This window comes from Tenrec ecaudatus, chromosome 9 (assembly GCF_050624435.1).
Source record: "Tenrec ecaudatus isolate mTenEca1 chromosome 9, mTenEca1.hap1, whole genome shotgun sequence".
NCBI classification, from domain to species: domain Eukaryota; kingdom Metazoa; phylum Chordata; class Mammalia; order Afrosoricida; family Tenrecidae; genus Tenrec; species Tenrec ecaudatus.
Genome location: NC_134538.1, coordinates 1,749,600 through 1,776,113, shown reverse-complemented (window position 1 = coordinate 1,776,113; position 26,514 = coordinate 1,749,600). Strand labels below are relative to the sequence as shown.

General features: G+C 54.4%; 1 protein-coding gene across 2 annotated transcripts in view; it reads left to right on the top strand.

Annotated features, from left to right (window-relative positions):
• Positions 1-2,669: 2,669 nt before the first annotated feature.
• Positions 2,670-26,514, top strand: part of ACAN (aggrecan) — a 67,161-nt gene continuing 43,316 nt past the window's right edge. For both annotated transcript variants that reach the window (XM_075557849.1, XM_075557848.1), the window contains exon 1: positions 2,670-3,020. The gene's annotated coding sequence lies outside the window, so the exon portion shown is untranslated. The remainder of the gene's footprint in view (positions 3,021-26,514) is intronic.

Sequence of the window (26,514 nt, the reverse complement as noted above, 5' to 3'; positions counted from 1 at the left end):
AGGGCCTGGCGGTCGTTTGGGGGAAATATCGCGGAGAGGACTGGCATGCAATGTAGAGGGGGGTCCTTGGAGTTGCCGACAAGCCGTGTCCGGGACTGAGGGTCTCTTACTCTGAAACTTCGTGACCCGGGGAGAGGAGCCTGCTGAGCGTGCCAGACATCCGCAGGCAGGTCAAATAGGCCATCTTGTCAGCAGGCAGATACTGAGTCAGCAGCTGTGGGGTGAGTCTGAGAGCCCGTGGCATCACTGCTGGTGTGTGGACCACCCTTTGAGCGGGGAGAGGGCAGGGCTTGCTCATCACAGCAGAGAGAGCATTGTCTATCAACCGCAAGGTGATGCCAGCTCCTGGCAGAGTAGCGCTTGCCCTCAGAGGGTTTCCTAAGTCTGGAAGCAGATCACCAGGCCTTTCTTCCAAGGTGCCGTGGAGGATGAATCCGAGCAGCCAACCTTTCTGGTAACGCCCGAGAGCAAACAGGGTGCGCCACGCAGGAACTCTTGAAGAAGGCGCCATCGAGTCTGTTCCGGTCCACAGTGACCCTACGCACACAAAAGGAAGCACTGCCGGTGCTGTGGCAGTCTCACAATGGTTCCTATGCCTGAGCCCGTTCATTGCCGCAGGCCCCGCGTCAATCCATCTCCTTGGGGGCTTTAGGTAGCTGCGACATGTTCCAGCAGAGGAGGGGTGTGCAGCATCAGAAAGACTACACGTGAGATGGGACAGGATGGGGAAGCAGCAGCCTGCAGACCTATGAGCGCCCCTCCATTCCGGCTCTATTGTTCTGTCATCGTCCAGGACTGTCTTGCGCCCACCCTGCACTCCTCCCACGTCTACCATTGACTGCCTGGATGGCCTGTGAACCTTGCTGCGTAAAGCAGGAATAAGAGCTACCAGCCCAGCCCCCGAAACAAGTCGCGCCTAGGTATTAGGTACTAGATGCTCGCTATCTATTTCTTAGCCTCGTTATAAATGCCAGGTGATCAATCAACAGCTGTTCCCTTCATTACAAAGGGTAATCAGCTAATTAACATGTGGCCTTGAACTGAATTTCCTTTTATTAACCCCACATGTCTGGGGATGTCCATTAGACATGGCCCTAGTTTACAAACAATACGGGGTTCACTTTCACTCAGAGCATCAGGCAAACACGGATAGTAGCGTGAAAATGTCAGCCCTGGCGATTGGGTTTTAGAGAAACTCTGATGACCTCCAGTGACCTCTCTAGCACAGGGTCCCTTCCCCTGGGCATGGGCTTTGGTCATTAGCATCTGGGCAGTGCCCAAAGGGTTCCTGCAGCTGGAGGGACCAGCAGTCCCAGGTGGAGGAGCAGTGGCGTCAAAGAGCTCCCGGTGCTGATGCATAAAGTGGGTACCACTCTCCCCCAGGTTTCACAGTGCTGCTGGGGCAAAGGAGAGAAACTCCAGGAGGATGTGCTTGGCCAGGGCCAGTCTTCCCACCCACAGCAGAGATGGCCAGGGGAAACGGAGGCACTGCAGCTCCATTTCAAAGCTTGCCCTGTTCTCTCTGTAATGGGAAGACACACTTCTTGGTCTTCCTCATTCAGTCCTTGACCAAAGAGGGCATCCAGTGACTTTTACCACATCCATTACCGCTTCTAAGTCAGGGCCTGACCTCTGAAATAACACTAGCTTTGTTCCTAAGGACCCTGACAGCCATCAGCCAGCCTGGGTGACCCCAAAGTGCCAAGGCTTAACCAGCAGCTGGTGCGGCAGAGAACATGACCTTGGACTTGAATTCAGATCAACACACAGATGCGCACACCTACCCCTCCAGCAGTTAACTCCATCACTCTGTGCTTCCATTTTCACATCTTTCTTTATGTGAGAAATGGGGGGGGGCGCACGAGGAGATGGATATTATTTTCATTAGACCCTGTGTGAAACTGATGTGAAATATTAATGTATGTTCACAACTGACTCATAAAGGTGTCCGAACTAGTCTCTTGCCAGGAAACAGCTCCTAAAGGAGGTGGCCCCAGAGGTACTGGCGAGCCCCTTCTGCACTGCGGGTGCCCTTGGTCTTGCAGCAAGTTTGAAGACCCTCAGTCTTCCCCGCTCCGGCTCTCAGCCATAGCACACCTACTCGCCGCCCCTCACCTCCATCTCCCCCGCCCGCCCCTCTCCTCTGGGCCCAGCCCAGTCCTAGCAACTTTCCGCCCGCTCCTCAGAGAGGGTCTTTCCAAAGCAAGACTGGGAGTTGGAGGCGGCGCCGCGCCGGGTCTCTGCCAGCCCAGCCTCGGCGGCGGATCCCCTGCCAGGCGCCCCTGCCCTAGCGCGCGCGGCGGCGGGGCCCGGGCGGCTCCAGGCATCTCCGTGGCTGCAGCCCGCCGGGGCCGCTCCGACTGCGGAGGTGGCGACCGCAATGCAGACGCTGGCGCTCCGGCCGGCCCGGGGCTGCGGGCCCGCGGCGCCGCGGGGTGCGCTCCTCTCGCGCCCTGGGCGCCCAGAGCCTGCTCCGCGGCGCGCCCGTGCCGGGCCGGGTCCAGCGCTCTCGGGCGCCTCGCGCGTCCCTCCCCCTCTCGGCCGCCCCTCGGGTCTCTCGGGGGTGGGGTTTCCCTCCGCGCTCGCCCCCGCCCGCCCCCACCCTGAGCGCCCTCCCCTCCCCCCGCCCGCTCCTATGTATGTGTCACCGCGCGCCGTGCCCGCCCGCCGCCCGCCCACCTACCTCCCAGCCGCTCCAGAGGGGGCTTGCAGAGCTGAGGACGCGCGCAGGACGCTCAAGGTCTCTCTCGGTACCCTCGCCAGTCGGCATCTGACACGGGTGCCAGGCGCTCTGGGCACCCTTCCGCGTCTCTTCTTCTTGGAGCCAGGCGAGACTCCGCTACCGAGCCGCTGCCGCTGCGGCCACCGCCCCAGGGGACCTGCGGACAGGACGCCGGCGGGAAGAGTGCGCAGAGCATCCCCGGGCTGCGCAGCGAGACCCGGGCCGCCCGACCTCCGGAGCACCTTGCCAGGTGTCCGGGACTGAAGTTCTTGGAGAAGGGAGTCCTCAACTCTTCAAGGTAACAATCGCCTTGTCTCCAGAGAGGCTCCTGCAGGGCGCCCCGCGCGCCTGAGCAGCGCTGCTGAGGCTCCGGTTCTGCTGCGGGCTGCGCTGCCGAGTCGCCCCCTGCCCCAGGTGTGCTCTGCGGGCTCCCACGCCGCCGCCGCAGTGGAGTTCGCAAACTTTCACGCTATCTCAGACTTGAGAGCGTGGGGTTAAGGAACACGTGAGGAGGGTCTCTGGTCTCCTGGTCGTTGGCCATCAGGGACAGAGAACTAGGGAGCCTGCCTGCCCATCTCCCGTGTGTTTTTGAGCCCTGGGATCCAGGAGGAGCCATACCTGGCACAGGGGCAGTGTCTGAGTCAGGGAACTGTAAGTTCTAACCCACCCTGTGCTTCTTTTGAGTCGGAAGAGTTACTTCATCTCCCGAGTCTTGGCTTGCCCCCGCTCAAATAGGCAGGGTGAGGCCCCCTTTGAGGGCTTTCTTTGGATGGTGGGGGGTGGGATTAACCTTAGGTGGACCCTGTATCAGATATAAGACAATGCATCAACCTTGCTTTCTCGGACACTTGGCTGGCCAGGTGACACAGGGCACGTGAGGAGGTAGGGACCAGCCTGGAGGGCATCAGTAGAACTTAGGTAAGCGCTAAGGGCCCTGAATGGTGAAAGTGGATGGTGCTTGACCATTACCCTGAAGGTTGATGTTTCAAACTGCCCCGAAACACTGAGAGACAGAGGCCAGGGGATCTACTTCTTAGTTTACAGCCTAGAACCCCCTGAAGGGAACAGCTGTGCCCTCAAGGTCATAGAGCAAGTTTGAGTCAGAATTGACTGGCTGGCCGGGGGTTTGGTTTGGGGACGAGGCGCACCAAGAGTGGCCCCCTGAACATAGCCACATTCAAGAAGGACCACCCATCTCTCAACAGAGCTGGGAGATGTGGATGCCCGACCGAGGGCAGGTTTCGTTCTCTGGGCCTCTCTGAGTCTAGGCCACGGTCGCTTTGGGTGGGGTGGGGGGGCTGTTATGTCAACAGAAGCCAGCTCTGAGGATGGAAATGGGGTGGGGAGACAGGTTCCCACCCAAACCTTCACACCCTCCTCCACCATGCAGTTGTGAGCTGGGTTCTGATGGGAGTCGACTAGGGTCATTCAAAAGCGCGGGTACCTTGCATGTTCATTGACAGGCATTCCAGGTCTGTGGGGGTGGCTGCCAGGAGGTCAGGACAGGAGAACATAAAGCGACTTGGGTTAGCATGATGGTTCCAGGATTGACATTGCTGTGGGTGCATGTCTGAGTGTGGGGGAACTCCACACCTTAGGGTGCTTGTATCATCTCATCATGACAGAACTCCAGCCCAGAGACGTGCAGTTGATGGTCATGTTGGTTTAGAGGTCTGCTAGGTCGAGAATCCAGGTTTTCTGAGCCTTTGTATGATCCCTGGAGTCTCTGAGGATTGCAAATGGTCAACAAGTTCAGCGGCTAACCAAAAAGTTAAAAGTTTGAGACCAGCCAAAGGCCAGGAGCTCTTCTTTGCCATCGCACACCAATCTCCTCTGGTGCACTTGAGTCAGAATTCACTCAGTGACGACTGGTTTTAGCTTGCTTGGCTGGCTTCATCCTAATTTAAGAGTCTGGAGTTTGGATTCTAATCTTGATGGGTGTCCCCAGCCTTCTGGGCTGCCTTGACAACAAGCCATTGGGGTGCCTGTGCCCGCTGGATAAGGTGGTTTGAGAAAGGGCGCTGAAGGCAGACACGGGAGCGCTGGCCCGTAGGCACTTTTCCCATTGGGAGAGACTGCCAGGAACAGGAGGGCATGGGGAGAAAATCCAAGGAGTGATCGGAATTGTGCCGGGGGGGGGGGGCGTTCTAACCTTAACAACACACAGGACAAAAGTTCTCCTACTTTGTAGAAGTCCGACTTCTACAAAAGTTTGGAGTAAGGGAGTTATCCAAAGGAAGAAGCCATTTCTCGGAGAAATGCCGGACCGCTGGCTCACTTGGAGCTGTGTTTGCATGGGATGGCATCTCTTCGCGCCTCTAATGCAGAGTCCCTGGGTGATGAAAGGTTAACATGTCCAGCTGCTAGCCAAAAGGTGGAGGCTCCCTCCATCCACCCAGAGGCTCCTCCAAAGAAAGGTCTGGTGACCTGCTTCCCAAAGCCAGCCATTTACAGACCCTGTGGAGCCACGTCTGCTGAGACACGCATGAGGTTACCATGAGTCAGAATCAGCTCAATGGCAACTGGTTTGGGGTGTTTCTTTTCAATGTCTGGCGCATCGACCAATATAGTCATTCAACACGCCCCCCCCAAGAATTTACTAATCACCTCCAAGGTACCAGGCACTCAGAAATGGTAGCTATGAGATGACTCGACAGCCCTGATGGGCCAGCAGGTTAGACATTAGACCAGGGGTTGTCAAACTTTTTAAACAGGGGGCCAGTTCACTGTCCCTCAGACCTGTTGGAGGGCCGGAATATAGTTTAAAAAACACTATGAACAAATTCCTATGCACACCGCACATATCTTATTTTGAAGTAAAAAAACAAAATGGGACAAAAACACCCAGCGGGCCAGATAAATGGCCTCAGCGGGCCGCATGTGGCCCGCAGGCCATAGTTTGAGGACCCCTGCTTTAGACTGTTAATAGGAACCCACCAGCAGCTGTTTAGGAGAAAGCTGAGGCTGTCTGCTTCTACAACGACGGAAACACTATCGAGGGTCACTGAATCAGAATGGACTCCATAGTAGTGGTGAAATAGCTCAAATAGAGAGCTTAGCACAGGCAACTGGATCACCCAGTAACTGGCACTATTAGTACTTCTATGATTATTTTATATTCATTGTATATCAGGTAGCAGCTTTTCTTTTCCTGGAATTTTCAAGAAAAATCCTACTTCAGGTGAGGTTCTTTGTTTGCTGTTCGGAGGCCTGCTGGGCAGTACAGGCAGCCTGGGGCCTTCTCTCAATCATTCCCCAGCCCTTGCGGGCAGTCCTCTGCTGGTGGGAGAGCAGCGAGGGCAGGCAGCCCGGCTCGAATCCCAGCTGGACCACTTACTGGCCACGTGCCTTCTATCAGGTTCCTTAGCCTCACTTCTCCTTCGCTAAAGCATGTGTGTGTGTGTGTGTGTGTGTGTGTGTGTGTGTGTGTGTGTGTGTGTAGAACTGTGAACCCTAGGATTCTCCAATGGCTGGTTTCTCAGACGTAGATCACCAGGCCTTTCTTCAGAGGCACGGTGGGTAGGTAGACTCAAATCACCAACATTTCAATCAGCAGCCAATCTCGTTAACCACTTAAAGATGCCACCCAAAGCCACAGACAAGGAGTCGCTTCCGACCCTAGGCCACCCTAGATGGGGTTTCCCGACTAAAGCCGCACAGAAGCACACAGCCTCCCCTTTCTCCCGAAGAGCCACTTGCAGCTAGCCACGTAAGGTTAGCTCGCAGCACTGAGAAAGTGTCTTAGAGACTCCACAGGGGCAGCAAACCCCCCCAGTGGCGGGTTTTAGTGAGTCTGGAAAGACAAGAACTTAGGCCCTTGTCTGGTGCACAGCAGACACCTCAATCGGGGCTATGAGTCCGAATCGACTTGGTGGCAGTGGGTTTGGACAGTTCCTCGGCCCTCTTGGGGTCACACACTAGAAGTGCAGAATTGGTCAATTCCAAGCATTCCGTCTCAGTCTGGTGTGGCGTCCCCATTCGGAGTGTGGCAGCAACATGCATTCTCAGATTGAGTCCCGCCACTGTGTTTGGGGAGCGCTGAAAGACTCAGGCCCAGGGGCTGTTTCCACCTCTGAGAAGTTCCTCCTGGGTGGTTCCAGGTACAGGCGCAGGGCATCCGAGCTGAAGACACACCTGGGCTGGACTCTTAGGTGTTTGGGAAGTGAAGGTGGCTAGGGCTAGAAATTGAGTGTGGTGAGTTTGAGGGAGGCGACCAGATGTCAGAGAGGGAGCCAGACTTGGAGAGGTTGCCTGCTTCATCCATACAAGGGGTACAGGGGAGAGGCTGGGGCAACCAAGCTGCACCGGGGAAAGGGAGTGGGCAGGGGGGTGGTGGTGGTAAGGAGCGCCTCTTGGAAACAGCTGCCCTGCCTCACTGCAGCCTTTTGGGGACTGGAGGGGCTGTCCTTGCTTGAGCCAAGGGGACTTGCCTCTGGGGGGGCCTCCCCTCCCTCAGCCCCAACAGGACACTTGAAGCGGTATGGGCCTAGTTGGACATGGAATCGGGAGAGCAACTTGGAGACAGCGGAGAACGGGCTGCTGGAGACAGCGAGGAGGCCAGGGAGTGGGTGTGCTGGCAGGGGCGGGACCAGAGAGAGGGGACTGGTTGGGATAACAGTAAAACGGCTCCTTTTTTCAAAAGTTGAATCCGGGGCAAGAACGGAAACAGTGGAGTTTACTTTTGAAAACTCAGAGCCTCCTTGTGAGAGGCCCGAGAGGGTGTGTGTGTGTGTGTGTGTGTGTGTGTGTGTGTGTGTGTGTGTGTGTGTGTGTGTGTGTGTGTGTGTGTGTGCTCGCGGGCTGGGAGGGCGGGGAGGGCGGGCCCTGCGGGCTGGCCGGCCCTGTGTAAGCCGGAGTGTGTGCACATGCGGTGACTTCTCCGGCTCTCAATGGCCTTACAGTGTGTCCTCAAGAAGCTGTTTGTTCGGCTCATGAATAGGTGGGTCATGCCGGGCATCACGGTTTGGGTGTTTGGTTACCTTTGAGGTTACTTGGGCTTCCTTTCAGGACACACGCCTAAAAAGGAGCTCCAACGGAGGAGGGTCTCTCTGGAGGTGGAGGGTGGGGAGGGCTTGTTGGCTCCCCGTGGTTGATTTAACTGGTGCCTGCACAGACCGAGCATGTCCTCCCCCAGCCTGGTGGGGGCACAGCCGCCGCTCTCAGACGACAGGCACCCACGGTGATGTCAAAGGCCACATTTGGGGTCTGTAAAGAGCCTCACTTTTCAGATGCAAAGGGGACCTGCGGGCAGAGAGAGAGAGAGGGACGTAGTAACGTCCTGAGGAGCTGGACGGGAACCCAGGTCTGCAGGTCCTGCTCCTGGCCCTTCTCATCATGTCCACAGAAACCGTTCGTTCATTCTTCCCGCTGCGCTAGCACATGACCACACTGGCTTCCCGTCAGTGCTCACTCGGAGACCCTCCTGAGGCAGGGTTACCAGGCTGGGAAACTTGGCAGATGCAGGCGACCTTGGCTTTCTCCCAAAGAGGACCTGGTGGGTTAACAGCCTAACGCCGAACCCGCAGCACCCCGAGAGCGCCTTGCTAGTGGCCCCGAACTCAACTATCATCCTATCATCGTCAATTCTGACTTCTAGTGACCCTATGGGGCGGAGTAGAGCCGCCTCTGGGGGTTTCCAGGGCTGTAAATCTTTATAGAAGTCGTCAGCCTGCCTTTCTTTCATGGAGAGCCTTGGTGGTTTCAGACTGCTGGCCTTTCAGTTAGCTGCCCAACCTGTAACCCCCTATGCCACCAGCAGAGACGCAGTCACGAATAAAACATTGTTCATGCCTTCAGGCTGCTCCCGCTCCAGTGGAGAGACAGGCTCTGATGAACTTGACCCGCCCCTCATTAGCATAAACGAGTGTGTTGGCTCCAGTGAGAAGTAGTCCTGAGCCCCAGGGAACTTTGGGTGATGTCTGGAGACCCCTTTTGGTTATCACCAAAGGGGAGGGGCTCTTCCTTCATACATCCTACAGAGCAGTTATATGCTCACAGAGCCACCAGAACCACTTGGCAAAAAGTGGCCGTCATTCTGGGGCTGAGAAACCCTGTAGACCGTTTGTCCATTCCTGGGCTGGGCCATGGCCAGCAGGTGGTAGGCGAGCCCAGAGGGAGAGCTCTGTGGGCAGTGAAGAATGGACAACTAGCAGCAGGGAGGAGGGGGCCATGCTGGAAGCATAAAGGCTTAGACTTCGGAGGGCCAGGTCTAGATGGAAATCTCAGCCACTGTGTGCCCCTGGGGCAGAACACTTGCCCTCTCTGAGCCTCAGTTGGGATGAGGCGGCTGTGAAGGCTTGGGGTGGAGCACCCCCAGGAACATACAGTAGCTGTATTATTCTCTTGGAGGCCTTTAAGTTTCCCAATGTGGGAAATGGCAGCAGTTAGCGGTGATCCCCAGGCCAAAGAAAGTTGCTAGCTGTGGTTTGAGGTGCTGCTTGCCTTCTGCAGGGTGAGGGGTGGGGGTCTAGAGGGGTGTCGTCATCTCCTGGAACTCACATAGGTCCCAGAGAAGGGTAAAGAAAAAGGAAGGAAGGGTTTGCTCCGTCAGAAGCCCGTCCCTCCATCGTGTGGCCAGTTGGAGGAGCCACGTGAACAAGGCACCTCCTTGCTGTGTGACCATAAGGAAATTGCTTTACCACTCTGGGCCTTGCTCTCTTTATCGATAAAATGGAGCTAGCAAGGCCCACCCTCACAGACCCAAGCCCAGCAGGAAACTGTTGGTGACTAAGCCTTGCCAAGTGGCCATGAAGTTGCTGCAGACACCTCTGGGTAAGCACTGCCCCTCACCAAGGCACAAGCTGAGTGTGAATGAACGGACTAGATTAGTGCACCCTCAAATTCCTTCAGCACCTGAGAGAGCACCTGGAGACCCAGAGGAGCAGGCCTCCACCTTGGCACCTCCATCCCACGCTGGCCAGAGCACCAGGCTCCGGATACAGCACCATGCCACATCGCCCTCTGCAAGCCACTGCAGATGCATCAACTGCGCAGTGACAGCCCCAGGGCAGAACCCCACAGGTGGTGGGGGCGGGGTAGAGAGGAAGATGCTCCAGCTGCTGGCAAAGGATCAGGCAAGATCAGGAATCTGGGCGCTTCTCTCAGTGTGGCTGCCACTGATTTAATGTACTTGCTGCTGACCAGCATGTTGGAGGTTTGAGTCTAGCCAGACACCGCCATCCAGCCTGAATCCATCTATGGACTGAGTGACCGTAGGGCCACCATGGTCCCTAAGAGACCACTTTCTAGCACTGTCCTCTGCCTGGGAGGGTTTTGGGGACCAGCCCTCCTGAAGAGATAGGATGACACAAACTTCCTTCTCCTCCCTAGGCATCTGGGTCTCCTTGTCCCAGGCCACCATCCACGGTCATGTGTGAAGGCATTTTTTCCCAACAGAGCTTCAACCTTGGGTCTCACCTTCCACCACTCTTTGCTTCCTCCGTAAGAACGGAAGCCCCCACTCCCCCTTCAACCTGTGTATCCAGGTGGCTCATGGGAACAGCTGGCTAGTATGATGACTCAGGATGCTGCTGGTCATCAGCTTTACAAGGAACTGAAAGGATCACCTGAAGGCTCTTGGGGAAATGCAGGTGTCAGAGCCTTGATGTGCCCCTTAGACACCCCAACCTGCCCCCTCTCCCCAACCATTCTATTTCATCAGGTCACTGGGGCCAGGAATCTAGGTTGATGGAAGTTGCCCCAGGTGATTTCAGTGCGGTCAGGCTTAAAGCCCAAAATCGTTCCGCTGGTTGTGTCTGGTTCTGGAGTCTTCCTGTAGGACAGGCCATGCCTCGGACAGTAGAGGGGTTTGCACCCCTTCCTTTGGCCCCTTTAGGGGAGGGAGAAGGTCAAGGCTGCGTCCCTGCTGCCCTTCCTCTCTTCTTCCACGCTGAGCTTTCCTGAACCCTGCGTAAGGCACCTTTGTCCCTGGGGGCCGACAAAAGGTTCCCCAAAGCGGGTTCTGCAGAGTGGCCCTGCCACAAGAATTAGTAGCAATACATGGAAAAGCAGTTCCTCTCCCAAGGGCAGTCCAGCGTCCAGCACAGCTAAATGGGTGCCTTCCCAAATGGACTTCTCAGTTAGCTGGTGGCCATTGGAAATTTCGGTCTAGTTGCCCAAATTAAGTTGAACGGAAGCTTTTGTGTCCTGTGGCGTTTCGAGGGCCTCTGAGCCTATAAAGATGGGAATCTTGGCAGTCAGCCAGCGGCCAGGGCCTGCCTCCAGGAAGGGAGCGTCTGCCTGGTGGGACTTAATATCTTATATCTCCCCAGCAGCCTCTGACCCTGCAGGGCCTCTGCACCACAGGACAAGGCCAGGCCTGCCCTCCCTTGTCACCTCACACCTGCCTTTCCCCACTCCAAGGCCAGCCATCCTTGATGAGCCTTCAACTTCCCCTGTCGCCTGGATTAAAAAAAAAAAATCCAGCTCTGTGAGAAGAGAGGGGGAGGACGCAGTGTGGCTTACAGGGATGGTCCCGGCGGTCTCCTCAGGCCTACCTGCACAAGTTCTTGTTCCAAGCCTGCCTGCACCTTCCTCCCTGAAAGTGAGCCAAGATCCTGACCTGGCTTCCTTTGGGTGCAACACCAGGGGGTACTGGTCCCCTTGAATAGCGCCCCAGAAGGTGAGTGGTGCCCCCTGGACAACCTGGAGGGCTCCTCTCTCTGGGCTTACCTCTGCCCTCAGTTCTTCCTGTCACCTTGCCCAGAGGCCCCGTCCCGCCCGAGGGCCCACTCCTTAGCTAGGCTATCATGTCACCTTACACAGCTTCATTCTGGGAGGCCATGTGCGCCCCAGCCCAACCGGTGTTTGGTGGACGGTTTAAGAGAGAAGTCCCCAACATGCAGGGGTTGACTCCTTAGAGCAGCGGTTCTCAACCTGTGGGTCTCGACCCCTTTGGGAGTCGAACGACCCTTTCACAGGGGTCGCCTGATTTATAACAGTCGCAACATCGCAATGATGAAGTAGCAATGAAAATAATTTTATGTTAAAAAAAAAAGAAAAGAATTTTATGGTTGGAGGTCACCACAACATGAGGAACTGTATTAAAGGGTCGCGGCCTTAGGAAGGTTGAGAACCACTGCCTTAGAGGGTCTTCACACCTATCCCCGAGGGAGGGAAGTTCTGGGCACTGCCAGCCTGGGTGTGAGGCTGGCAGTGTTGGCCAAGGAAGGTCCTGGCTCTCAGTCAGAGCCTCAACTTCCTGTGGCCTCCAAGCCTCGCCAAGGCCCACCATCTGCCCCCTTCCTGGTACTGCCCTGCCACCTCAGTGACTCAAGCGTTCCTGGAGTGTGGGCACCACACTGGGGGGTCAGTAAGACTCTTAGGGCGTCACTCCATACTGGGTGCTGGCAAGGTTCCGTGACAGAGCAGTGGTAACTGCACTCACCTTCCTTTAGCTCCTGCACCTATCATATGCAATGATCCTCCCTTCAACCCAGGCACCAACCACTCGGGCTTATTGATGTATCCCCTCAAAGCCCTCTGGGAGGTGTAGAGGTGCCTAGAAGGTCTTAGAAATGGTCCTACTATGGTCCTTTACCTGACCCACATGACCTCCAGGTGCCCCTTACTCCCCTCACCTACCAGTCACTGGACTCTAAGCTATGAACACTGCCACTTCAGGACTAACCTCAGGCCTTTGGCCCACCTCCCCTGCTCACACACTCTTCCCAGTGATTTTGTATGGCTGGTTCAAATAACCCCTGTGCCGTGAGGCTTTCTTTGACCATCTAATTTAAAGAAGACAAGCAGCTATCTCCACTCCACACCAGCTGCCCCTCAGCATCATCTTCCCTTGTTGCAGTTTCTTTGTAGCTTATTGCTATCTAAAAGTGTCTGGCTGGTTGGCTGGCTCTGTAGTTGGTTGGTTGGCTGCTCACTTGCTTGCTTGACTGGATGGATGGTGGTTTGACTGGATGGTTGGTTGGTTGGTTGATTGGATGGGAAATTGGCTGGATAGTAGGTGGGTGCGTGAGGTTGATTTCCTGTTGGTTGTTTTCCTTGGTCTTCTGTCCTTTCCCTGGTGCCACCAAGAACAAGTGTTGCGGGAGAGGGGAACCCTATCTATCTTGGTCACCCTGTATCTTCAGCACCCAGGAAATATCTGGCACACAGTAGGTGCTCAGTACAAGTAACTGACTATACAAATGGATCGAGTCTAGTTCTTCTTAAATCATGCTACGTGGAATTTGGAGAGGGCACAGGGAGTCTAGGACAACCTGCAAGGACAACAGAGGGGAGGGAGGTTGGGAGAACCCCATGGTTTGGGGCTCCCAATAACAGATTCTTTGAGAGACACTCAAACTTCATGCTTTATAGGATTGGGCTTCAAAGTAAGATTTTGTCGGAATAAAGGCTTTGTTTCTTGAAAACAAATGTTTGAAACTTATTATGATGATGGTGTGGGTTCTCAGCATAGACACACACAAAAAAATCAGGATCAGAAGATAAAACTCTGTTCTTCCCAGTGAATGATGACTGAGATAGAGTTCAAACCCATTTTCCAAACTCCTACTGAACTGAGGAGTTATTTAGGAATTGTCTCCAACTGCCCCTGCCCCCCCCCGGCAATATGCCACCTCTGCCACCAATGGGGAACACTATTGCTCAGCGAGGTGCAAAGCGGCCACCTCCGTATGTCACCTCCTCCCCTTCCCAGCTCCCCTGAGTTCATTATGACTCAACCATGCTGGGCAGGGCTTACTTTAAAGAATACGTTTTTGGTTTTAGGTTCAGTCAATACTGGGGCTTCCATTTCTGTCGATGGGGTGTACTCTCCTTGTCCTGGATGACAGAGGGAGGGAAAGGGGCCTGATGGCAGGATGGGAGTTAGGGATCCAGAGTCAGGAAGGCACACAGATTGGCTTCAACGCAGAAGGAAGGCAAAGATCGATTAAGAACAATCTCAAAACCCCACTGCCATCAGGCCCATGCCAATGCATTGAGCTCATAGATAGGGTTTGTGAGACTGTCGATCTTTGTGGAAGCAAACAGCCACTTCTTTTCCCCAAGGAGTAGATGGTGGATTTAAACCACCAACCTTGAAGTTAGCAGCTGTTTTAGCAAAGCAAAACCAGCTGTCTCTGTTATGTAGAGAAATAAAGTTATATCAAGAAAATGGCTCACTTGGTTGTGGAGGTGGGAAAATCCAAGTCTGGGCAGGTTCCACCTCTGACTCATGTAGCTGTGGAGGTCGGTCCAAGATCAGCAGAAAGGCAACAGGCGAGGGACTGCAGAGGCAAATGAATCCAAGGTTAGCAGGCCAGACTGCAGGGCACCACAGACTCCCAGGACTGGCAGGCAATATGGCCAGAGCCAGAGGTCAGTGAACCAGATGCAAGATCCAGACCCAGAAGAAAGCATGCCCACTTAGACAGGAAGCAGGATACATCCCCCAGGAAACTTCCTTTCCATTGACTGCATCAGGGCTGTGACCTGTGACCTTTTTTCCCTACCCTAGTAATCTTCCCCCCTGCCCCCCACCCTAATCTTCTTACAGCTGAGGGACTGTGGCTATATTGTGTTCCATCAGGCCATGCGGGATTGCTAAGTGCTATTGCCAAAGCGCCAAGTATCGTGGCCAAGCCAAGTTAGCACAGAGCCTAACAATCACCGCAGCCCAGCGCCTGACCCACGGCACCTGCAATCTAAAGACACAGAACGTTCTGTATCCACCGAGACAGTTAGATGAAATAGGAGCTTTTTCAAAAGAAGCCAACCCATAACAGCACCAGGGCTAGATACTCCTGAGGTGACTAAGTAACCCAGAGGTTAACTACCAAAAGAGATTACGGGTTCATTTTTTTTGAGACTTTTATTTTCATGTGTAGTTGTATGATAACCAAAAGACACCCTTTGTCGACTTGTAATTAGGTCCTAGGCCTATGTTTCTCTAAGAGACTTAGAGGAAAGGCCCTCAGGGGAGGAAGGGGGTGGCTTCAGTGACGCGTTCTCCCATTGGTCGGAGCTTTGGTATCAGTCAGGTGACTGGAGAAGGTGGACTCTGAGAAAGAGGCAGACCACCTGGGAACAGAGCTGCTCCCCGTGTGCGCGCAGCACCCTGAGCAGCAGACAGCTCTGTGGAGTAGGTCTCCATCTAGCTGATGGAATGGGGACAGTGATGGCTCCGTGGTAGAATTTGCACCTCCCACGAGGGAGATCCAGGCTGGAGCCCTGTGGCCAGTGTCCCCCTGCACACCCACCACCAGTGGAGGCCTGCGTGTTCTTGCACTGCCAAACCGTTTCAGTGGAGTGTCTGCACTGAGATGATCTAGGAAGAAAAGCCAGACAATCTACTCCGTGGATCACAGCAGCTCGGTCTGCGCTGGCCGCTCTCTAGCGGCCAGCATTGGGTGCCATTGTGTTTGGGGTGGCTGTGGGTTGGGGTCCACCTCTCCAACCGCTAGTGACGACACAGATGAGGGCATCATGGCGTTGCTGGCAAGTGCTGGTGCTGGGGACTTGGACGCTAACACCCGTGGTTGCTCAGTTGCTTCCCGCGTGGTTCTTATAAGTCCCCAAACCCAACCCACTGCCATCGAGTCGGTCCCAAGGCACCGTCACCCTCTACAGGGTTTCTGAGATGGTAAATCTTTATGGGCACAGGCAGCCTCATCTTTCTCCTGTGGATGGGGCTGATGGATTTGAACTGCCAACCTTGCAGTTAGCAGGCCAGCAGCTAACCCAGAGCACCATCAGGGTTTGCTTACAAAAGAAACCAAAAAGCAAAAGTCGCTGCCATTGAGCCCGTTCTGATTCATAGTGACCCGATAGAGCAGCAGAGAACTGCCCCTTCTGGTTTTCTGAGGCTGTCAATCTTGATGGGAACAGAGGGGCTCATCTTTCCCTGAAGGAGCAGCTAGTGGGTTTGTACTACCGGCCTTGTGATTAACAGCCCAACTCTTAATCCAAAGAAGGTACAATTTTTTTCCTGGCCTCTAACATAGAGAGGCAAGGGGGCCTGTCACCAAGCCTGGAGCCCATTGTGTGTCAAGCCACTTGGCCCTGTGCCTCTGAACTTCGTGGGGATCCCAGTGGCTCCGGCTCGGGGCCACCTTTGGGAGAGAACTGCCTGCTGTGAAGAGCCTGGTGAACACTCATGGGGCAGAAGGGACGTCTGTTTCCCTGGCAAGTCCCAAGTGTTTCAACACATAAAGAGCTTGCTTTCCCTTCCCTCCCCCACTGAGACGCTCTCCTGTCCCCAACTGGCTGCCACTGCAATTTACACCCCCCCCCCACCACCAACCCGGGACTCCTCTGGCTTTGACAGACAAGCTCTGCTGCTCAGAACAGCCTGCCAGACCTGGAGCTTATTCATATTTTCTCCTGTGACTTTCCTTGTGAATGTAGGCTTGTTTTATTTTACGGAATATGAAATTTCATTTTATTTTTAGAAGCACTTTTCCTTTTAAAAAATAATAAAAGGCATCATTAAAAAACTTACGAAACATAAACATGCAAAATGGGGTGGGAGAGATTAAAATTTACCATAAACTTACCACCCAAAGGTAACCAGAGTTAACTGTCTCAACCACCCCACCCACCCATGGAAACACACACAAAAGTGCAATGGAATCGTGCGCTATTTATGACTTTGTGACTAACGTTCGTTTATTATGGATTTATTTTGAAGACTTGCTTTTTGTGCTTAGCGATAGAGTGTGAGCATGCTCCCCACCCAGGAAATAGTTTTCCTTAGCTCCAAAAATTAGATATGAGCAAATGGAATGGTTTCCCAAGAGCTTTCTTAAGCCCCCACTGTGGGGTCAGGTTCTAGGGGGCCAGCAGGGAAAACAAAGCAAAGGCACCCTGGCAGCCCTTGAGTTAGCCCAGCTCCCAGCAACCCTGGCGTCCGGCTCAGAGTCGAAGGACCACTCTCCGCACGGTTCTCAGGCACGGTGGCCAATGGACAGATCCGCGGCACGGGACTTCTTTAAAGGGCCGAGGAGCCAGGGGTCCCTCTGAGGACCCAGGTGGCCTGACAAAAGCCGTGGTATATCCTGCCGCCCCGTATCCACGTGGAAGTTGGACGATGAATAAGGAAGACTACAGAAAACGGATGCTGGCGAGGAATCGGACGGACGGCCAGAAGGACAAACAGGTCTGTCCTGGAAGAAGTGCAGCCCGAATGCTCCTTAGAAGGGAGGTTGGCAGGATGTCGTCTCACAGGCTCTGCCACGCTGTCAGGAAGGACCGGCCCTGGAAGAGGAAATCCGGTTTGGTAAAGCAGAGGGGCGGAGAGAGAGAGAAGGACCTTGAGTCACAGTGGCGGCCCCCATGTGACCATCGTGAGTGTGTGGGGCTGCTGTGGGCGGGAGCGGATGCAACACACCTAACATCAGCAAGTCGGGTGCCAGCCCTTTCCTCCGATGGGCCTCGGGGTGCGTGGGCCACCTGATCTTTGGATCATAGCTGCTTGGGTCACCCAGCACATTTCTGGTGGTTTAGCGGTATGTGTTTCTCACACGACATGGCTCTCTCGGAATAAGCCAGCGGACCCGTCCTCTGCTCCGATAGAGGAGCCATCGTCTGCTCTGGCTGTGGAAGAAATACTGCTGGCAGCTGGACTCTTTATTGGCTGGTGCTGCCGTTGACAGAAATGTCGCACGTGGAGGGAGGGCCTTCCCAAACAGAGATTCGTTTTCTCGCCATTTAGGAATCTAAGTCCAAATTCAAGGCACCGGCTTTCTCTCCCTGTGTGGGCCCTTGTCTCCGTATCCCTTGGAGATCTCCAGGTACCTTCCCCTGGGTGTAGGAGGTTCACAGCGCAGGGCCCCCAAATCCAACGGATGTACTCCGCTCCCGGCTCTTGTTTCACAGTGGTGGGCAGTTCCCCCTTCTCTCTCCTTCATCCCTTGTGAGATAAAAAGTGCTCCAGGCCACACCAGGGGAAGCTCCCCACACATCAGACCAGGACTGTGGCCCAAACAAGAATGTGGCTTCCCACCCTAAACCTCTACAACTGATTGGCGGATCACATCTGGGAGGACCAAGGAAGTGACCTTGGGCTCTTGTTCCTAGAAGTGAAGGCTGTTATTAATGCGGACTGACCTGCATGGTTACAGCCAGGGAGCTGGGGACAAGGCAGGGACAACTGGAAGGGAGGCTATGCGGGGAAGGGTCAACCTTTGTACCACCTCTCTGGCTCTTCTGGGACAGGCCTGGGTGGAGGGAGGCTCAGAGAGTAAAACCTTTCCCTCTGTAGAGCTTTAGGCCTTCGGCTACAGCCCCGACGTGCCTTGGTCCTTTGTACCATTGCCATTGAATCAGTTCCAACTCACAGCCACCCTACATGGGGTTTCCGAAGCTGTACATCTGGATGGGAGCAGGCAGCCTCATCTTTCTCCCCTGGAGCAGCTGGTGGGTTTGATCTGCCAACCTTGTGGTTAGCAATCCAGCACTTAGCTAACACCACCACCAGGGCTCCTTTGGGCCCTTTCGGTTTGCAAGTGGGGCCTCGAGTTGGCAGAGGCCTTTCTTGGACAATTGGACAGACCCCTGAGAGGCACCACCCTCGGCGCCTCACTCGGTGCCTGGTTCATACCCAGGGCCAGGGCATTGGTTCAGAGCCCTGCATCTGGAGGCAGACAGCTCTGGGTTTGATTTCTGACTCTGACACTCCTTGGCTAGGGGGCGCTCTGAGCCTCTGCCCCCTCAGTTCTGAAACCAGGCTAGTCAGAAGCCCCTCTCAGGACTGCTGCGGCCACTGAGTGGAGGGAGGCACCTGTTGCTGAGACACCATGCCTCAGTACACGGGACTTAGAGGGAGTTGTTTGGAGAGTCGGAATAGAAGCCCAAGGGTGAATGAAGAAGCCCCTAGGCATGCCCCTTGCAGTGTCTCACTGCCCTGCAGGTAGATGTATGCATGCATGGGAGAGGCTGCAGTTTAGCATAGAAGGGGGACCACAGAGCCTTTGTGGAAGAGGGACCCTTCAGTGAAGGTCAGCAATTCATTAGGCTGGGTGAAGGGCAGAGGCTTCCATGCCCATGCCCTGTAACCCGAGGTGCTCCATCACCCACAGCCCAATCACAGAGGCTCCGCAGCATCGTCCCCACCTTGTCTCTGACTTTGCTCAAGGCTCTTTACTTGCATCTGGATCCCTGGACCCAGGCTCACGTCTGGGGTGCACAGCGGCTCAGGATCAGCCGCTAGCCTCGAGGCATATGGTATGCACCTCCGACCGGGGCTGTGGAAGAAAAGGCTGGTAGTCTTCTGCTGTGAAGATGACAGCCAACAAACCCTTCTCTGTGACACACGGGTTGCCATGAGGCTGAATGACTCAACGGCCACTTTGGATTTGGTTTGGTTACTTGGATCTAATTGTCCCTTGTTGCTCTACATATGCACTGTCCTTTCCCGTTCTATGCCCCCCCCCCCCTCTGCGGTGGCCCTGTGCACCCAGGAACTTTCTGCTGCCCAGTCATGCACCATGCCCATGACTGATTTCGGATCGGACTGTTGAGGTCTATAATTTTCACCAAGGTGATCCCCCGGCCTTTCTTCTGACTCTGGAAGCTCTGCAGAAACCCATTCAGTATCACAGGACTCGTCTAGAAAGCACCTAACCAGTGAGCCATCACTGTCCATTCCCTGTAGCTACCCGCGCACACTGTCTACAGACACCACCTCTTGTGCATGGCTGCCTCCGCTCTCCAAACACAAACCCCGTCCCTGGGATCCTGGGGCCCTCTCCTGCCTGCCTCTTGTAGCGAAGGGCTCACTCACTACCCCTGGGGTAGATAGAGTCTCAGCTGGCCCATCCTTGAAGTTTTCAGCCTCCACTGCAGACAGCATGGTAGCATTTGACAGAGAAGAGGAAGGAGGGAGGGGGCAGGAGAGACGTGCTTGGAGCTCATCTTGGAAGGTTGCCAGCCGCAAGAAGACCCCAGAGGAAGGCTTGCTTCCTCTGAGCACAAGGCCCGGGTTCCCCAGCCCCACCCACCTGTAATTTCCTGGAGCTGCTGTAACTGAGGGCACTTTGGTGGTTTTATAGGTTGATCATTGGGCTGCGAACCACAAGGTTGATGGTTTGAGCCCACTAGTCCCTCCACAGGAGCAAGCTTGGCAGTCTACTTCATCTCTAAAGATGGCAGCTCTGAAAGCCCGGTGGTGAGCCACTGACCGTGTCCCGTAGGGTCTCCATGCATTGAATCCACAGGGTGGTTGTAACAACAACAAATACACACGTGGTGACTTTAAGGAGCAGAAATGCATGTCCTTGACATCTAGAAGACTACGAGTTGGAATTCAGGAGTCACTCAAAGAGGAGTTACTTCCTCGTCTCGCTGGGGTTCGAGTAGCCCCACACCTTGGCTGTCCTGGGTTTGTAGATGCACCGGCGGTGTGTGGCTGCCTTCACGTGGCCTTCCCTGTGGACTCTGTTCGTTTCATAATGCTGGAGTGATTAGGTTTAGAGCCCGCCCTGCTCCAGTGCTGCCTCACTAACATTAACGCAGAGAATGCCCACACCGCATCTTCTTCATGGGTACTCAGGATTTCCACGTGAATTCAGGAAAGGACCAACACGCTGTCACTGTGTCAATTCTGACTCATAGTGACCTTGTAGGACAAAGCAGAACTGCCCCTGTGGGTTTCCAAGACTGTGAATCTTAATGGGAGTAGAAAGCCCCAAGCGGCTGGTGGTTTTGAACTACTGACCTTGAAGGTCACAGCCCAACTCATAACCATTACACCACCAGGGCTCTTTCTCTAAGGGGGAGGTAGGGAGTCAATTCAATTCATAACTCCACCCCCGAAGGGAAAGTGATGGTCCATGGTGAGGAGCCTATGCCCATGACTCCATGGACTGCCCTGGGTCATCATTTTAACCGGACAAGGAGGGAGTGGCTCCTCTGTGAATTCCTGAAGTTGGTTACAGAACACCCCAGCATTGTCCAAGACCTGTATCCATGGCTTCCGTCACCCCTCAGGCCAACTCATGATCCGGGATGGGCTAAGATGAAGTTAGGTCCTACCGGCCCTGCAGGCAGGGTGACAAACCAAGGTCCGAAGAATCAAACTTGACTGCAGATAGCCCATCTCCCTCCTTACCTTTAATTGGACCTCAGGGCTCAACTCCACCAATGTGAGCCTCTGCCCCAGAAGTTCTAAGGATTGGATCAGTCCGTCCATGGTACGTTTTGTTGTTGTTTGTGTGTTTGTTGGTTTGTCCTCTCCCATCTATTGTAATGGGCACCCACCTTCTACATCCCGGGTACCATCCTTGCACTGTGCCCAGGAATTCAGCCATCACCCCAGAAACCTGACAGCCTTTCTAACAAGTTGGCATTTCCATGAGGACTAGAAATTGTTCTCCGATCTTTATTCTTAAACCTAGACTCCATTACTGTCCGGGGGCCTCCCAGGTGTCCTTTTGGGTCCCCATCCCCTACCCCCAAACTCCTGTGGGAAGGAGCTCGCTGTCCTGCCAGGCTGGCAGTCAGGACCAAGCAGAGGGAACTCGGCTCTGGGCCCAAGAGGCCCATGCCAGAAAGCGCTGGTGCTTGATGGAAAGTTTGACCCGCAGGACACTCCTTTCCAAAGCTCGAGTCTGATATTTACCCAGAGTCTGAAATTAATGCAGAGCAAACTTCCAAGCTCCCGAGGCTGGGACGGAAGACTGAGAACAGGAAGGGGAAGGTACCAGCTACAGGGGGGCGGAAGGGGAGGGTGCCACAGAGAACAGACCAAAGTTGAATTTCGTTGTGTGAGTGAACCTGAACCTGAAGCCCTGACCTTGCTAAGTGTCTCACCACTTCATGCTGATTGGCCTGAGAACTTGTACTTGATTAGGGGGCCGGGCGTGGGAATGGGAGATGTGGGTGAAGGCTGGTGATCTAGAACTGAATCCATCCATCAGGGTTCCTGCCCCTCTGCAGGGATATGCTGGCATGGGTTGGGGGAGGGGGGAGAAGGAGCTATGGGCACCCCACCCTCTGCAAGCAGCTACTGCCAGGAGTGGCCGTTGGGTTTGATCCAACTCATGGCGACCCAAGTATTTCTGAGTAGAACTGTGCCCAACAGGTGTGGTTTGCTGTGTCTGTCACCTTTTGAAGTGTACTGCTCAGTCATTTTCCTGAGGAGATGCCTTTGGGTGAGCTCAAACTGCCAACCTTTGGGAGCTCCTCAGTCAACCGCAGCCCTATGGAAATGCATCTCCATTCACCTGACAGCCATCCCTGACTTCTGGGTGCTACGTCTGGGATTGCCTACTACTCCCTGTCCCAGGAGAAGAGTCTGGGACCTCTTTGATGGGACAGGTGAGGCTCATCCATGTGACTCTTGCCCACCCCGACCCCCTGCCTGGTTTGCTAGGGTTGCTCTCTGCCCGAGAGCTTCTGTGGTCCTTGCCAGGCTGAGAAGACAGGCATGCTTAGAGACCCAGTGACGTTCGAGAGTTACAATCAATCTGAAATGCAACACTCCGTCCATGCTCACTCCCCATTCATTCATTCATTCCACAAACATTCATGGGAAAACGCAAAACAGACAAAAGTCCCTCCCCTGTGGAGCGGATATTCAGGAAGTGGGTGATAGGCAGACCAGCAGAAGAGGACTGTCATTTCACGTGACAACCAGTGTGATGGGGGGATGTGATCAGGTGGCTGGGGCAGTGAGGGGAGTGGCGTTTGGCCTGAGGCTGGGACCTGGAGAGCAGCTGGCCCTCAGAAGATCCTGGAGAAGTTAGTGTGCTCCCTGGAGAGGAAGGACAACCGCTCTCTCCAGGAGGAAGCCTGTTTGTGTGTTCACGGAGCGGCAGGAATGCGACCGGAGCCCCGAGGGTGGGAAGTGGGGGTGCGAGCCGAGGACTGAGCAGAAGCACGGACAGATCGTGTGTGCACCTTGTAGTCCTTCAGCACCTTGTGGGCGTCCGTCCTGCTCCACAAGGAAACACAGGCCAGGCTCCTCCTTGCTGCCGCGCCGTCCTTCCGGACTCTGACTGATTCACCTCCTGCTGTGAAAGAGACTCTCCTCCTGTCATCCTGCCCAACAGGACTCAGAGGATGCTGGGGCTTCTGCCTGGTGATCTGAAAGGAGCCGGAGGCAGTTCAGAGCAGTCTGCCGTGGGGATCATTTCCCTTCCCATCGAGCATCAGTGATTTCCAGGGAGCCCACCCATGGAAGTCCCAGCCAGAGATGCCAAGATACAATAGCAGGTGATTGGGACCAAGCTACTCATTCCAATTGTGTTCTGAGTGCTCCTGCTTTCTGCCGTGTCACGTTGCCTCCCAAGAACCAGAGAAAGGCCCTTGAGAAGGTTGCTTACACCTGAGGCTCTCAGTGGAACCCACAGGAAGATGACAGAGCACAGTTCTTGTGACAACAGATCCAAGTCAAACGTGGCATTACCAGCAGGGGGCGGAGGCACAGAGTCCAGGCAGACGGAGACGTGGATACCATGCCTTAAAAGCATTTTCTGTGCCACATGTCCTTATCCTAGATCTGCTTAGAAGGTTGGTGCCAACCTCCAGCCATAGGAGAGGCTTGCCTTACAAGCCCAGGCAGGCCTCCTGCAGACCAAGGGTAATGGTCCTGATCAGAACACTGCGGCTAATCGCAGACGGGGAGTGAGTGACAGTGTGGTCTTGGGATGAGCTGTGGAGCTAAAGTTCAGAAAAGGCTTCCTTGTCCTGGCTCCCTGCTCCCTGCCCCTCTGAGACCAGCAGCACAGTCTGCAGCAAGTGACTGGCTGGCTCTGCCAGCCCCCAAGGGTGAGTGAGGGGCCTCACGTGCAGAAGTGGCCCTGAGACCCAGCTCAAGACAGTTCCCTCCTGATTTCCCTGACAGGAACCCAGAGATTCTGGAGCCAGTGTGCTCCTGCCTTTGAGACATGGCCCCTTCAATCCAACATGGCCTGACTAACCCCCTGCTGTCACGTTGACCTCAGCTCATAGGCTCCTGTATAGACCAGAGTAGAACAACTCCAAAGGATCCCTACGTCTTCACAGGCGTTAGCTCCCTCATCTTCTTCCTGCAGGCTGGCTGGTGGATTTGAACCACCAACCTTTCAGTTAGCAGCCCAAAACCTAACCCACTGTACCGCCAGGACTCCTCGGCTTGATTACCCAAAAGTCCACTGCCACCAAATCAGACCCAACCCCTAGTACCTGTGGAGGGTTGTTAAGGGCCTCGAGTGGTTGCCATGCACAACGACCCCACACACCACAGATCAATGGTTGACAGGGACTCTCTGCAGCCCTGCTGTGTGGCCACCTCCATCGAATCCTAGGCAAGTTTGCCTGAAGGAATCTGAGGCGGGACAGCCATGTGGGTAGCACAGAGAAAGCCAGGGCTTGGAACCCCTGAAAGCCCCTGCCTGCCAATGAAAGATCCAAGAGTAGAGTAGGACTCTCTCTTGGGAGCCCACCTCCTGCAGATCAGATCCTGCAGTAATCATTGCCCACCCCACCCCCCACTCTGTCCACATCCAGGCACTCTGTGGACTCCATCAGAGCCACGAGGGGTATGAACTAATTAGCCAGCAGTTATCCAGCCAGTTCTGACCCATGATGACCCCATGGGGCTTAGAGTAGAACAGCACTCCACAGGGGGTTCAGACAAGATTGGGCAAGTCCAGGTTAATGTAGCTGTAGGATTTCAAGGGCTGGTTTTCCAAAGTGGATTGCCAGACCTATCTTCTGAGGTGCTTCTAGGTGGACTTGACCCTCCACCCTTTCAATTAGCAGCCAAGCATAGTAATCATGCACACCCACTACCCACGAACTCCCCAACACTGACTAGATACTGACTTTACACTACCTAGGAAGTCTGTGAACTAATTAGGGATGATGCACTGTACCTTCTATCCACCCTACAACTCCCTGGGTCTGGAAGTCCATATTGCCCTGATGGAAAAATGCAGACAGAATAAAGGAATAGATCCATGTGACTTAGGAGCATAGAGGAGCCAGAATGTTGGGGGGTGGAGGAACCCAGGGGATCTGTACCCAGAAAGCCTGGTCCCAGGTGAACATTGTCACCTGATAACTTTGACTTTGGGAAAGTCACTTCACCTGTCTGAGCAGCTGTCTCAGTTTGTCTAGTGGAGGGATGGAAAGTGGCTGTGTAGAGTTCCAAGTATGGATCCTGGCACAGAGTGGACCCTCCCTAAGGCACCCCCTAGTATGTCCACAAAACCACTGTGTAAATTCCTTCCAGCAGTCAGGTGCTCTGGTGCCGCAGGGCAGAGGGGTGGCCCTGCCCTTACTTGGGGGTATAGGAGAGCTCTGAGGAACCCTGGCAAGCCTGTGTCATGGTGGGGGGGGGGGACAGGCGACAGCTGCAGCATTAGGGTTTCCTTGTCTGGTCCACGATGTTAGCCTACTTCCCAGACCCACATTCTGTACCAGCCTTGGGTAAATGTGGCAAAGTTCTCGCTGTTGGCTCTCATTGCAGATAAATGACCATTTCTTTTGGGGCACTGTTTGATTAGACAAAGGCATAAATCATGTTGGGGCGTAACTTCTTATCAAATGTAACTTTTTATCAGCAAGTGTTGGTTCAGGGACTCCCACATTCGGAGATGCCACCCGATGTGCCCACAGACACCACACTAGCTGGTGTCAGAATGTGGGAGTCCTTGTAAGTCAGAATGTGCTCCAAAGGGTTCGCAGTGGCTGGCTTGTTGGGAGTAGACTGCTGAGCCTTTCTTCCACTGTATTTCTGGGAAGAATCAAACGTCCAACCATCGGGGTGACCGTGTGCACACCCACCCACCGACTCCTCAACACTTGGCTAGATGCTGTGATGGCAACATGCCAGGTAGGGGCTCTCTCTTCCACAGGTGACGGCGTTCACTGAAGGCCCTGCAGTGTCTCTCAGTCAATCCCCACAGCCATGTTAACAGAGAAATTTTGTTTGAGCTCCTTTTTAGAGGGAGGTAAGGATCCACTGCACTACTCCCTGCAAGGTCACCGGTTCAAACTCACCAGCCACCCCAAGGGAGAAAGACGAGGTTGTCCGCTCCCACAGATGTACATCCTGGGAATCCCTATAGCAGAATTGACTCTAGGGCAGTGGATTTGGGGTTTGGAGACACTTGATAAGGGGGCCTTGGGTCCGAGAAGAGTAGGGAAGACTGTGAGATCTGACTCTAAACCCACTCTTCTTGCATCCACCCCAACCCCTACCCCAACAGTTGTTTAAAACAGCAATGGGAAAGAAGTTACAGGCTCAACCAGGTTAACTAATAAATTGGGTGTTAGTCTAGGTACTTTAGAGAAACAAATCCACAGAAACTCATGTATAAGAGAGTTTTATATAAAGGGTAAGTGCACATCAAGAAAACATCCCAACCCAGTGCTGCCCAAGCCCACAAGTCCAACATGAACCCATATGTCCGACACCAATCCACAAAGTCCCCCTCCACCTCACAAAACAGATGCAATGATGCCGACTGCAGGAGGAAAGCCGAGTCAGTGAATGTGTAAGCTTCTGAGCGCTGGCAGGGGTCTCCACACGGCTGCTCCAGCACCCAGAGCTGCATCAGGGTAGGTCCATGCGGCTTCTCCTTGGGCATGCCTTGCAGGAAGTGAGCCTTGCCAGCTGAAGCAGGGAAGTGGCTAAGGCAGCTGCACCCTGATCCGACCATCAGAAAGCAAGAGACCTGAGAACTAGAAAGGTGAGGCTTACCAAGCCATTTATCCCTCTGCCTTTCAATTGATCCCACATGTGCCTATCAGCCAGGTTGGCACAATAAACTAACTACCTCAATTGGTAATGACCACAAGAAATGACAAGGGCAATGGCAGACACAGGAGGTCATTTCATGGTACCTTGGGAAAGTTTTTAGGAG